Raw genomic sequence first — 13,781 nt, 5'->3', positions numbered from 1 at the left:
GTGCATATTCGTATATTCACTTACTCAAATAACCTTCCTCTGTTTTCCTGTTGTGCCAATTGTGACCAGACATAAATCAATATGGTAAACATATGCACACAGTTGAAATACCTCTTGGGACTGATTTGGCTATGGAATGGGGGTCCCAAGTAGCTTTCTGAACTGATGTCAGTTTGGATTAAAATAGGTGTGTGTAAACGGGTCAAACTGGGGTACTATGCAGTGGGGCTTGTGTAGATTCAGCCTTAGAAGGGATCTTTAAAAATCTAACATTTTCCAGGAGTGAAAAGTAAACTGGGAACGTTGTCTGGATAAAGCAGCAGCAGCGGATCTCATATCATACTCTTCAACATTTCACAAATTAAAACTGGAAGATGTGAGGCCAAGAGGCATCAGAATGTGGTCAAGATGGCAGAAGTTATTAATGAAGAAGACCAGACAAGCTAGGAGAAGCTGCAGCAATTTGCTTTTGGCTGATTCTATGAGGAAGGGCAAGATTTCACCCCATTTGCTCCTCTTCCACTTGCTGATGTATTTGAATGCAAATTACTTTTGAACTTTGAGCTCATTCTGCAGCAACTGAAGTAAGGATAAAGGGGGAAAGAGGGAGGAGGAGAGAGGAACTGCGACATTTTTCTATCAGCTGGAAAAGTGGGATGACAGAGAGGTCATCAGGACTGTCCCTGCCAATCAACATTTGGAGTGTATGCTTTGACAGCAGGCAGTACATCCACTCTGGGTTTTATTTAAATGGCTTGTCCAGATCTTTGGAATTTATTTTGGGAATAGAGATCATTGCCTCAGATAGGTCCTATGAGGTTCGGACCAAAACCTGGAGTGGATTCTTCACTGCCTTGCTGAGACAGAAGCCATTGGCTGCCACTGTATGCTCAGCAGCCAGTTGGGAGCAGTGGAAGCTCAATGGAGGAGTTCTGGAATGTTCTACATCAGAGGGGAAGTTGGTTGGAACTGTTGAAGGGCAGAGCAACATCAGGAAGAGGCAGAGGCTGATCTAAGAGACATTCACGGACGCACCACGGTTCGGGATCAGGCTGTACTGGGAGGGAAATGGGAATGATTCATATGAATTTGTTTTATACCGAGCCAACAGTGGTGTAGACTTGAGTCAATTGACTTGGACTTACTTCAGACTCAAGTCAGTTCACTGAGTTGACTTGGACTTGTCTTGGCAAAAGTGACACACTGAATCGGCTTGACTTGAGACTTAGGACAAAAACAGTGTGCGATAAAGTCCTTAGATATTTCAGTGACTGACTTGCTCTTGCCATTCACTTCAAGCAGCAGACAAGATTTGCTCCCAAAGTGTGGGGCATGTTTCTCGGAAAGGAACAGCAAATGTGTTTGGCAATGGGCTTAAGGAGGAAGGATCCTATCTAAAGCTTTTGAGAAGTATGCAGACAGGCTGCCAAGCAGGACTCAACCAAGTCCATTGCCTAACACACTTGCAGTTCCCTCTGAGAAATGCACCCTGCCTCTTTTTTCCTCTGTTAAACATTGGCTCCCAGACTTGAGACTCAACTTGAGACTTCACTTGAAACTATCTTGCAAGGACTTGAGACTTGACTTGAGACTTGAAGACAGAAAGTTGAGATTTGACTTGAGACTTGAAACCTTACCGCACAGGGGCTCCACAGAATGGGATGGAAACAGAATGGAAGGGGCCGGGAACAAGTGGGGGACATATTTTACTGCACACAGAAGTCCCTCCCTCATTCGTTCCCTTCCCTTGCATTCCCAGTCCATCCCAGAGGAAGGGGTTTTTGAGAACTGTTCTGAACAGGGAAAGCAAGAGGATGCAAAGGAGGAGAGAAAAAGAGATTGCATTCTGGGATGGGAAATGGAGGGAAAGGAAAAGGATGCCAAGGAGGAGAGGAGAGATTGCATTCTGGGATGGGAAATGGAGGGAAAGCAGAGGATGCCAAGGGGAGGGATTCTAAAATGACCTGAAGGCACACAACACATGCGCATACACACACAAGTTGACAGAATATGTGAATGTTGCCGCCAGGTTTTTTTTAAAAAGGAGGGGGGAAGCACCCATTCCGTTGCCCAATGGTTGTAGGATACGTCACCTTTGACGAAAGCGGAAGTGAATTTGATTGACAACAAAGGAGGCTCCATTTTAAAGCGGTACTGCAAATGTGAACTTCAGAGGGGCAAATTGCATCGATCAAGGTAAAGGGTAGTGGAAACTTCTTTCTGGGAAGATTCGGTAATGGCTTAGCGAATCCAGATCGGATCTACCCAGGGGCCTTGGTCGTGTATGGTATCCTCAGCACTCTTCTCCAGCACCACATCTCCAATGCATTGAATTTCTTCCTATCTGCTTTCTTCACTGGCCAGCTCTCACATGTGTACATGGTGATGCAGAATACAATGGAGCGAATGATCCAAACTTTAGTATTCAGTGAATGAAGTTATGCATGCAATGAACTACTTCTTGAACTTTACAACTCCAAAAAAATCTGACAGGTTGAGGGGAGAACTGATGTGCGTGTAGAAAATGATCTATTAGAAAACTAGGAATGCTAGGAACAGTGGAAATCAGTAAACGAGAGGCAAACCAGATGTTTAGAATTGATCAGGGAGGCCACAGAGCCTGCAGAGACTGAGCAGATTGGTTGAAGTTTGGAGATGTCCCAGTTACAGGACTTCCATGAGTTAAGGTTGACTCAAAGGCAGTTAACAACAACAGTAACAACAAAACTTAATTGAATCATTATCAACTATATTGGTTTGTAATGCTTATTGTATGTAAATGTTGTTTTACAGGAACCGTATCCCCATCTAAGATGGCTTCCAAATCCACAGTGTCCTTCAGAACTGACTTTGCCCCCAGATCCCAAGCTACCTCCCAAGCTAATTTGTATCGGTCCGCTGGAGCCTCCAGAACAAATGTGGCCTCCAGGACGAGATTAGTAGCCAGAAGGCCACCACCCAAAAGGCAAGGTCTGTATACTGCAAGGGATAACTCAAAAGATATAGCCACATTAGTCTGTGGAATTGGTAAGCAGAGAGGTCTTGCAGCACCTTTGAGACTGACTGAAAGAAAGAAATTGGTAGCATGAGCTTCCTAGACTTCAGTCGACTCCCTCAGATGCATCTGGGGAAGTAGACTTAAGTCTAGGAAAGCTCATGCTGCCAACTTCTTTCTTTCAGTTAGTCTCAAAGGTGCTGCAAGATCTCTCTGCATACTGCAAGGGATAATGCACAGGTTCTTGGTGACAAAACATGAAAGGCCTCAAACCAGTCATAGTGGGGAGAATTGTAAAACTTGTGATACTTTTTAAAACGGAAGTGGTTAACTGTTGGAGGCTATGGGTGGGTCACATCTACCCCTGGAGGAGAGCTGATCAGGCCTAATTCCCCCACTTCACCCCTCCCACAATTTTTGCCCCCAGACACTTTCTAAAAGGCCTGGGAGAATTTTTGCTACATTTTTCAGGGGCTCTGGGCTATTTGGGGCTCAAAAGTTCCCCTTTTTTACATCTGTTAGGGAAGGAGCCACTGTGAAAGTGTGGCTGGAAATTGGCTGGAGGGACCCTCAGGGCATAGAAGAATAGAATCCTAGAGTTGGAACAGACTACAAGGGACATACAGTCCAACCTCATTCTGCCATGCAGGAGCTCTCAATCAAAGTATCTCCATCCCGCCTCTGTTTAAAGACTTCCAAGGAGGGAGACTCCACCGCTCTCCATTGAGGGAGTGTGTTCCACTGTCAAACAGCTCTTACTCTCAGGAAGTTCTTCCTAATGTTGAGCTGGATTCACTTTTCCTGTAGGTTGCATCCCTTGTTCCATATTCTAGCCTCTAGTGCAGCGGAAAACAAGCTTGTTCCCTCCTCAATATGACACCCCTTCAAATATTTAAACAGGGCTGTCATATCATCTCTTAACCTTCTCTTCTCCAGGCTAAACATCCCCAGGTCCCTAAACTGTTCCTTATAGGGCATGATTTCCTGACCCATCACCATTTTAGTCACCCTTCTTTGGACATGCTCCAGTTTCTCAACATCCTTTCTGAACTGTGGTGCCCAGAACTGGGCACATGATTCCAGGTGGGGCCTGATCAAAGCAGAACAGAGTGGTACTATTACATCCCTTGATCTAGACATACTTCCATTGATGCAGCACAAAATTACATTGGCCTTTTTAGCTGTTGACTCATGTTCAACTTATGGTCTACTTGGACTCCTAGACCCCTTTCACACGTAGTTTCATTCAGCTGGGTGTCCCCCATCCTATATCTATGCATTTCATTTTTCCTCCTTAAGTGCAGTATCTTACATTTCTCTGTGCTGAAATTGATTTTGTTAGCTTTGGCCCAGCATTCTACTCTATTCAGATCATTTTGACTGTCCTGACTGATGGCAGGGAAGGAGTAATGGCATTCCTTCTCCTGATGCTGCGTGATCCCTCAATGCCGCTCCCCCAAACAAGGCTTCCCGTTTGGGCTGCCTGCCCCAGGGAAAGTGCCAGCTGACAGAGGGGCCCAGACAGACTGCTCCTTGGCTGGACCAGACCAGCAGGCAGGCAGATAGGCACTGGGTGGTATGGGCACTGTGACTGGAAGGAGAATGGGCACATCCATGGGAACCTGGAGTATCTTGCCCCGCTAACCCTGGCATTAAGTGAGACATCGGGGAAAGGGCTCAAATTTATGTGTATGTGCACTCCTCTTTCCTCAGTGCTTTGGCTGGCTGAGGCAAGCCAGACAGAGCACCAGGAGTAGGCAAGAAAGGTGTACATGCGCTTGGCCCTCCTTCCCCTGTCTTTGGGTAGTGGGGACGGAGAGAGGGTGTGCACCTCTCCCTCTTTCTCTGCTGCTTTGGTTCCCTTCAGAGATGTGGTGGGGCTCACACACACCCGGCAATGGAAGGAGGACCAACCGGGGAGGAGGGACCAACTGGGTGTCACCCCTTCCTGTGAGGTGTCACCCAGTGTGGTCCCCACCCCCCGCACCCCCTAGTGATGCCATTATGTTGCAGTAGTCCAAACAGGATGCAACCAAGGCATGTACCACTGCGGCCAAATCCAGCTTCTCAAGGAACGGGTGCAGTTGGCACACAAGTTTTAAATGTGTGAAAGCACTCCTGGTCGCTGCAGAGACCTGGGCCTCCAGGTTCATAGCTGAGTCCAGGAGCACCCCCAAACTATGAACCTGTGTCTTCAAGGGAAGTGTAACCCCATCTAACACAGGCTGGATCCTTATTCCCTGATCTGCCTTCCAACTGACCAGGAGCACCTCTGTCTTGTCTGGATTAAGTTTCAACTTGTTTGCCCTGATCCATTTCATTACTGATGACAGACACTGGTTTAGGACCAGGACATCCTTCTCGGATTGAGGTAGAAAGGAGTAGTAGAGCTGACTGTCATCTGCATATTGATGGCATATTTTAAGTAACTTTGTGTGCACCGATCCATCAGAAAGCAAAGGTATCATTATCTCAGCCCCCAATGTAGACCATTTTGGATTTTGAAATTCCAAGTAAGGGAGAATCAACCTGACTTGTCTCTCCCTATGGATTGAGGCTGGGGACAACAACAAAGAAACAATTCACAACATCAGTTAAAACACATTAATTAAAACATGCAACAGTTTAAAAGGACAAATAAGACATGCATATTCTAAAAGCAGCCACATTTAAAATTAATCATTTAAAATACCAGATTTTAAAGGAATGGCTCACAAAGAGGTGATGCCATTTTACAATGGAATAATGAAGAAGTTCTGTAAAGGTCTCAGAATTTTAAAAAAACAAGCTAATACTTTTAATAGATAAATTGATTTAATAAATAAATAAATGGAAAGTGATCTTGCAATTTTATACAGGTAAAATTGAAAAGAAAAAGTAGCAGGTATTCTCTGATACATTGAATATCTTAGACTGTGAGCCTGTGTTTTCTTACCTGGGAGCAAACAGCACTGACCTTAGTGTGGCATATCTATGAGTAGACATATATAGCATTGTTTTCTTAATTGTTAATTTCATATAAATATTTAAGGCAAATAACTGGATTATATTTGATTTATATTTTTCATGTTGTACAGATCTGACAGTTAAAGATTTTTAAAAACTAAGTTGAACATTTGCAAATACTGTACTGGTTTGTGTAACAAGAAAATATTGCAAGAAGGAAACAAAAAGCATATATATGGCTGCATCCACACTCAGAAAATAATCCAGTCTGACACCACATTAACCGCCATGGCTCCATGCTATGAAATTCTGGGATCTGTAGTTTTGCTTTATCTGTCAGAGAGCACTGGTGCCACAAAAACTATAATTCCCAGGATTCCATAGCACGGAGCTATGGCAGTTCAGGTGATGCCAAACTGGATTATTTGTGCAGTGTGGATGCTGTCTGCGTTCCTTTGTGCTTTTTCATGGGTTATTTGTTCTTGAGATTTAAAGCAGATTTCCCCTTTCTCTTGTCCTTCAAGGAATCCTGCCAAGTATTTGCTATTGCTTTACCCCGGATGTTCTCTTATATCTTGCAATGCTGACATGCTTCATCCTAGTTTTGTCTGCAATTGTGATGACTCAGATGTGTAAGTTCAACTCTTCTACAAAATAATCGCTATTAGAATTATCCTCTCTGTATTTAATTGAATGGAAAGAAAGCTTTACACACACACAGAGGTCTGTCTGTGGGGTTTGTTGTCTTAGGCTGCATCCACACGGCAGAAATAATTCAGTTTGTCACTACTTGAACTGCCATGGGTCAATGCTATGGAATTCTGGGAAGTGTAGTTCGTTGCTGCACCAGAGCAAAGCTCTGAGGGTACCGTATATACTTGACTATAGGTCGACCTCATGTATAAATTGATAGCAGGTTTTGGGGCCAAAATTATGGATTTTAATATGGCCTGTGGATAATTTGAGGGTAAAACTTAGGGGCATGTGACAAAGGATCTTAGGGATGGAGCAGGGGTAAACAATGCCAAAGAACTTCCAAAAACCCAGCAAGTATAACTACTTGTGCGCAACCTAAAAGCTGGATAGATGAGCAATTAGAGATGGATTGGTGCTTCCAGGACAGACTACACACTTGACTTTCAACAGGGGATCACTCCTTTTAAAATAAGAGTTAATATATAGTACATATATTGACCCATAGATAAGTCGACTCAGGGTTTTGGGGTCAATTTTTTGACCAAAATTTCTAGACTTATCCATGAGTAAATCCAGTATGTAGGAGGGCAAATGGGGGCATCAGGAATCTGGGAGTATAGCAGAGTTCCCCTTTACATCTGCCTTCTTTAACCTTCCATCTCTTTGCTCTGGTGTGTTCTCTATTTGCAACTAGTTAGCTGTCAGAAACCTTGTCTACATGGATGATTTACCCCAAGTTCATCCAGGCCTCACTGTGTTCTGCTTATACAATGAGGTCTAAACCCCCAAATTGGTTCCATGACGGTGACACCCATTTCGTGGCTTCTTCCCCATAATCCACATTTAAATAATTCACATTTTGTTGTGGGATTGTTTTTTTTTTGGGGGGGGGGGTTCAGTGATGATGGAAGCTGTCTTTTCACTTGAGGCCCCCATTCGTCGTCCAGTGACACTACTGTGGCATAAGGCACTATGAAGTCAGAAGTAGGCATCTGGCATTGATAGCATGGCTGGGCACCTGACTTCAGCAGCACTAAGGCAGATTGCATGGGAAGGCAGCCACACATTGTTCTTGGGAAAACCCAGGAGGTAAGGGGCAAATTTGGGGTGGTTTCAGAATGAGAATACTCTGGGGTCAGTCTGGAGTAGTCTGGCAAGTGTACATGAGCTTGAGAGAGGGACAGTTCCATGTATGCAAACTGATTCACAGAATATGGTCAGCTGCTTTTGCCAGCCGATCTTTGATCCCCAGGCTTCAAAACTTGCATATCTGCAGATGTTATTGGACTTTCCATTCCACTCTCCAAGTTAGCATGTCCAATAGTCTGGAGATACAGAGTTGTGTTTCAATAAGATCATGGAATCATAGAATCACAGAGTTGGAATAGACCGCAAGGGCCATCCAGTCCAACCCCATTCTGTGATGCAGGAACTCTCAATCAAAGCATCCCTGACAGATGGCCATCCAGCCTCTGTTTAAAAACCTCCAAGGAAGGAGACTCCACCACTCTCCAAGAGAATGTCTTCCACTGTTGAACATTCCTCCTAATGATGAGGTGGAATCATTTTTCCTGTAGCTTGCATCCATTGTTCTGGGTCCTAGTCTCTGGAGCAGCAGAAAACAAGCTTGCTTCATCCTCAATATGACATCCCTTCAAGTATTTAAACAGGGCTCTCATATCAACTCTTAACCTTCTCTTCTCTAGGCTAAACATCCCCCGCTCCCTAAGTCGTTTCTCACAGTGCATGGCTTCCACCAGGTAGATCCACCAGGTAGTAAATTTCTCTTGACCCATATTTTAGGGTGAATCATGATATTGAAACCAGGCTCTCTTTCTATAACAACTGGAGACTTGTTTCAAAAACCAGCCCTACCAGCTCAGGAGGTTGGGCACGGCAGTGGAGGAAGAACCACACCAACCTTTATAACAATGGCACTGTGCACTATGTACAACCTAAACTTAAATAGACCTAAATTCTATTGGAAGTCTTGACAAGGATGGAGAGATTGAATTGCTTGGGTTTACCTATGTGTCGATGCAACGCTCAACTGCTGATTCTGTGCATCTCTTCTAAAAATGGGACTGACCAACAGGACCAAACTGCCAGGTGTTGGAATGCTGAATTTCTTTCCTTCTTGCCTTTTTTTTTTAGATAGAGAGAAATTAAAGAAACTGAACAGATTAAATACAGCTGTTAAGACTATTACAGAATATGCAATCTCAAAGGACCCATCTCTCAAAGAAAAGAATGGTAAGCAATCTGTTATAGTCAGTAGCATTGAGTTGGTAAGAGTTAAAGGTCCAGTTCTGTTCATTCTTCACTCCTGCGGAGGAGACATGCAATTTCAGATCACAAAGTCACATTGACCAGAATCTTGTTGGTGACGTACGCATTGCAAGTTTACATTGTGCTACACACGCAGAGTAAAAAAATGTGAACAAAGTGGAAAGGGCATGTCTGTCCAGAACAGCCCTTTCAACCCCACAGTTCAGTGAACCAGCCTTCTGTGCTTCAAACAGCAAGAACTTTATCCCAGTAACTGTAGCTGTTAGCAAGAAGACGTCTGCAGACCACAAACCCAAAGTTCATAATACCCACCCTAGAAATTTCCAGACTTTACTATGATTCATCCATAAATCAGTCCATATCCATGTACCTTCCTTCTTGGTGTAATCATCCAATCCCTCAACCACTTTCAGTTTCCCCTCTACATCTTTTCCCCATAAGAAAGAGCATCACATCCCACATCTGTGCATTCCCGACTCAAGCGATTATCCTCATGCTGGACCACCAGCAAGATTTTCTCCAACACTACACCTCCCATCATTCTCCATGTCCACAATTCACACAGGTTATACAGCTTTAAAATATACCGCCTATATTATTTCAAGAATATAATGCTATAATAACCAAATAACACAATACTTACACAAGCTTGACACCGCTTTAACTGCCATGGCTCAATGCTATGGAGTTCTGGGAGCTGTAGTTTTGTGAGATATTTAGCTTTCTCTGTCAGAGAGCTCTGGTACCATAATGAACTACAAATCCCAGCATTTGATTGGATGGAGCCATGGCAGTTAGTGGTGTTAGACTGCATGAATCCTGCAGTGTGGCAGCAGCACACGCATCCCATTTCGCCATCTGGTGCGCCCAACTCCGCAGCAGTTTACTCTGCTCTGAGGTCATAACAAGGTGCCCACCAAGAACCACATGGCTGGGCGCCTCGTTCTTGCCTCAGAGCAAGTGATGCGTGGCAGCAGTGGATGTGCTGAGTGGCACAGTGGGATGCATTTTAAACAGCTGCCTGGTTTCTGAAAGGAGGGTTCCTAATCTTCTGGGAAGATCTGGACTAAACAGGGAGTTATTTTGCTATGCTAAAAGAGGGGTATTCCCCAGTTCTGGTGCTGAATGGGCCAGGCTAGTTTGTTTGCACCAGAATCAAGGTTTGGTCCTATTCTGGTCTGGTGTCACCACTGAGAGGATGAGGGTGGGATGACTGTTTAATTTGGCCATTTTAGGAGCAACTTAGGGCACTGGGTATGTTAGATGAGAAGGTTAAGAGGTGATATGATAGCCCTCTTTAAATATTGGAAGGGATGTCATGTTGAAGATGGACCAAGCTTCTTTTTTGAAGCTCCAGAGACTTGAACAAGGAGCAACAGATTCAACCTACAGGAAAAGAGGTTGCACCTAAACATTAGGAAAAACTCCCTAACAATAAGAGCTGTCCGACAGTGGAAGATGCTCCTTTGGAGGATGGTGGCATATCCTTCTTTGGAGGTTTTTAACCAGAGGTTGGATGGCCATCTGTTGGGAGTGGTTTTATTGTGAGTTCCTGCATGGCAGTGTTGGGTTGGATGGCCCTTTTGGGGTCTCTTCCAACTCTGGCTCTGTGATTCTATGGTTCACATTCTAGTCTTCAGAGCAGCAGAAAAGAAGTTGGATCAATTTTTGACATGATATCGCTTCAGATGAATCAAAAGTATGCGCAAATGTTGCTGTTTAGCTTGCCCTAAGTCTCCCAAAACGTTTCTGGCCCTTGAGGTCTCTTTCAACTCTATGATTCAATAATTCCATGATTCCATTTCTTATAAAAGATCTTGAGTCGACATTTATTATAAATTTTGGGGGAAATTTGATATAAAGAGAGGAGGAGGAGGAGGAGGAGGAGGAGGAAGAATTATTAGCTGAGATCCCACACGACTGAAGATTTGAATGTGTTATTATGTCCTGGCCTTATCCTCCAAACTTCCCTTAAAGAGCCATCAGATATCTTGAGTGACATAAATAGACGACTAGATATTTAAACTTGTTTTTAGCATTGTGTTCCCTATACAAACTAGCTTATTCAGTGAATGGGATTTTATATTATCTTATATGATCATAGAATCATAGAATCCTAGAGTTGGAAGAGACCCCAAAGGCCATCCAATCCGACCTCATTCTGCCATGCAGGAATTCACAGTCAAAGCATCCCCGACAGTTGGCCATTCAGCCTCTGTTTAAAAACCTCCAAAGAAGGACACTGATAGCATTTAAACTATAAATGTATTTTATTGTACAGTGGACCCTTGGTATTTGCTGGGGTTTGGTTCGAGGAACCCCTGTGGATACCAATATTCATGGATGGTCAAGTCCCATTAAATACAATGGATAGTAAAATGATATCCCTTAAATAAAATGGCAAAATTGAGGTTTGCTTTTTGGAACTGATATATTTGAAAAAAATATTTTCAAGCTGTGGGTGCTTGAATCTGTGTATAAGGAGGGATGACTGTATTGTTTTAATACATATTTAATGTGTTGCCTAATGGTCTGTTGACTGTAATAAAGGCTTTTGCTTTAAAAACCCACTGGTTGATCTTGGACAAGTCACAGTCTCTCAGCTTCAGGGCACGGCAATGGCAAACATACTCTGAAGAAACTTGCCAAGAAAACCTTGTGGTTGCCATAAGTTGGAAATTACTTGAAGGCTGTAACATAGATAGATAGATAGACAGACAGACAGACAGACAGACAGACAGACAGACAGATGATAGTTGGGGCAGTTTGAGATATACTACTGACTTGACTGTTGCAAACCTTTTAGATTCTGAAATACTGAAGAACGTGCAGAGGTCAGCAAATACACTTGCGTTGTGGGTGTTCAAAAGCATGGAATTGGAAAAAGCTATCAGTAAGTTTAAAGCATGTGTTGCTCAAAAACCAGACGTCCCCTACTTACCCTGAGACTTTTCCCACTGGGAGTGCCTCCTCTGCACAGGTCTTGAGGGTGCTATTGCCCTATGCATAAGCCATCCTAACTGGCCCTTACACACACTTTACTACTTAGCCAAAGGTTACTGATTGGACAAAACCAAATCATTTACAAAAATCCAATGACATAACCAACTTACAACTTGGGCAAGTCACATACTCTTGGTCTCAAAGGAAGGCAAAGGCAAACTTCTTCTGAACAAACATTGTGAAGAAAGCCCCATGACAGGGTTGCTTTAGGGTCACCATGCCAGAAATTACTGGAAGGCACACAACAACAACAACAACAACAACGACAATGACAACAGTGACAACAATCAAGTGAATTTATGTACCAGTTATAGAAATAGGGACTCCTGCTTTATTATTCATAGGATTGTAGAGTCAAGTGAGCAAGTGTGGTTTAGTGGTTGGGAGTATTGGACTATGACTCTGGAGATCAGGTTCAAACTAATTGGAGAATGTCCTAGCTGAAGCCTAAGCTGGTTCCAATGTGCAAGTGTAAGCATGATCAAAGATATTTGCACTTATTTATTTGACAGTTTATAATCGGCTTTCCTTTTCCAGCAGAGATATTCAAAATGGCTAACAGAACATACAACCCAAAACATTTCCCCACAGTAATCAAAACCCTAAAAATAATACTGGGATGCTTAAAAAAAAAACTCCAAAGAAGGGCATTGGCTGAATAAAGTAAAGACCTTAACAGTAAAAAAGCCAAAGGGGAGGGATTGTGTTATTATTTTATTATCCTTTATTTTGATTGTAACCCACCCTGATCCTCCGGGGAGAGGCGGGCTATAAATAGTAATTATTATTATTATTATTATTATTATTATTAAGGCAAGCTGAAAAGGAAGATCTTCAAACACTCACAGAATACTAATGAAAAGGTCTAGGCTCTCGTGGAAAGAAATGCCACAGAGAGGGCCCTCTCACTCATTGCCACCAGATGCAGAAAAGTCAGTTAGGAAATATGGGAGATGAAATGCAAAACCTTTGATCCTCCATTTGCTTTGGACTTCAGATCCCAGAAGCTCCAGCTGACTTGGCCAGCAGTCAGGAATTATGGGAGCTGAAGCCCAAATCATCTGGAGGACCAAAGATTGGGAACCACTGACATCGAGGAAGCCGTCTTTGAAGAAACCAGGGAAAAGGTTTGAAAGGGAATGTTGATGTAGTCAGGCGAAGGATTTAAAGGGAATAAGGAGGGCTCTAAGTTGCAGTTGAGTGGACCAGGAACCAAGCAATGGACGCAGGAGAAGCGTTAAACATTAGGCGTAGTCAAGATTTTGGTGACAGCATCTCTGGGTCATCATTAAAGCCAGCTTCAGGTAGAGTGCCTAAGTTATCTTCCTCTGTGAGCTGGCTCAGACTTCTTGCACTATTTAAGAGAGACCCTTCTCTCAGTCTCACCACCTTCACCGATCCTTGGTGGGTGAATACTGTTTCTATTCTGATAGGCTTTCAGGAATTGTCTGCAAGGCCTTTTAACAGTATGCTGTTTTAATGCCTTTATCTTTTAGTCTTTTTCATGTTGTTTTTTTTTTAAATCTCTGGATAGTTTGATTACATTTGTTATGCCTTTCTATTTGCATTTATCAGTATTTGTTTCAGTTTGTGTAAGCTGCCTTGAGTCCCAGTTTGGAGGAAAAGGTGGGAAATAAATAATTAGGTGATGGCAAAACAAATAATGATGTAATCAATAGACACATAGTTGTAGCCTTGTGAGGAACAAACACAGTTGGTGCATAGGTTGAAGCAAAAGCACACCAAACCACAGCCATCAATTCAGCCTCCATAGCACCCTAGCTGCCTCCATCTTATTGCAGAGGCGGTATAGATTATTATTATTATTATTATTATTATTATTATTATTATT

General features: G+C 43.1%; 1 long non-coding RNA gene across 1 annotated transcript; it reads left to right on the top strand.

The window, feature by feature from the left end:
- Positions 1–2,845: 2,845 nt before the first annotated feature.
- Positions 2,846–11,814, top strand: LOC121930452. The gene is made up of 4 exons (XR_006103948.1): positions 2,846–2,970; positions 6,466–6,573; positions 8,792–8,890; positions 11,733–11,814. It is a non-coding gene; the product is annotated as an uncharacterized LOC121930452 (long non-coding RNA).
- The last annotated feature ends 1,967 nt before the right edge of the window (positions 11,815–13,781 follow it).

The sequence above is a fragment of the Sceloporus undulatus genome, chromosome 5, assembly GCF_019175285.1.
Source record: "Sceloporus undulatus isolate JIND9_A2432 ecotype Alabama chromosome 5, SceUnd_v1.1, whole genome shotgun sequence".
In the NCBI taxonomy this organism is placed as follows: Eukaryota; Metazoa; Chordata; class Lepidosauria; order Squamata; family Phrynosomatidae; genus Sceloporus; species Sceloporus undulatus.
This window is presented reverse-complemented; position numbering and strand designations above follow the sequence as displayed.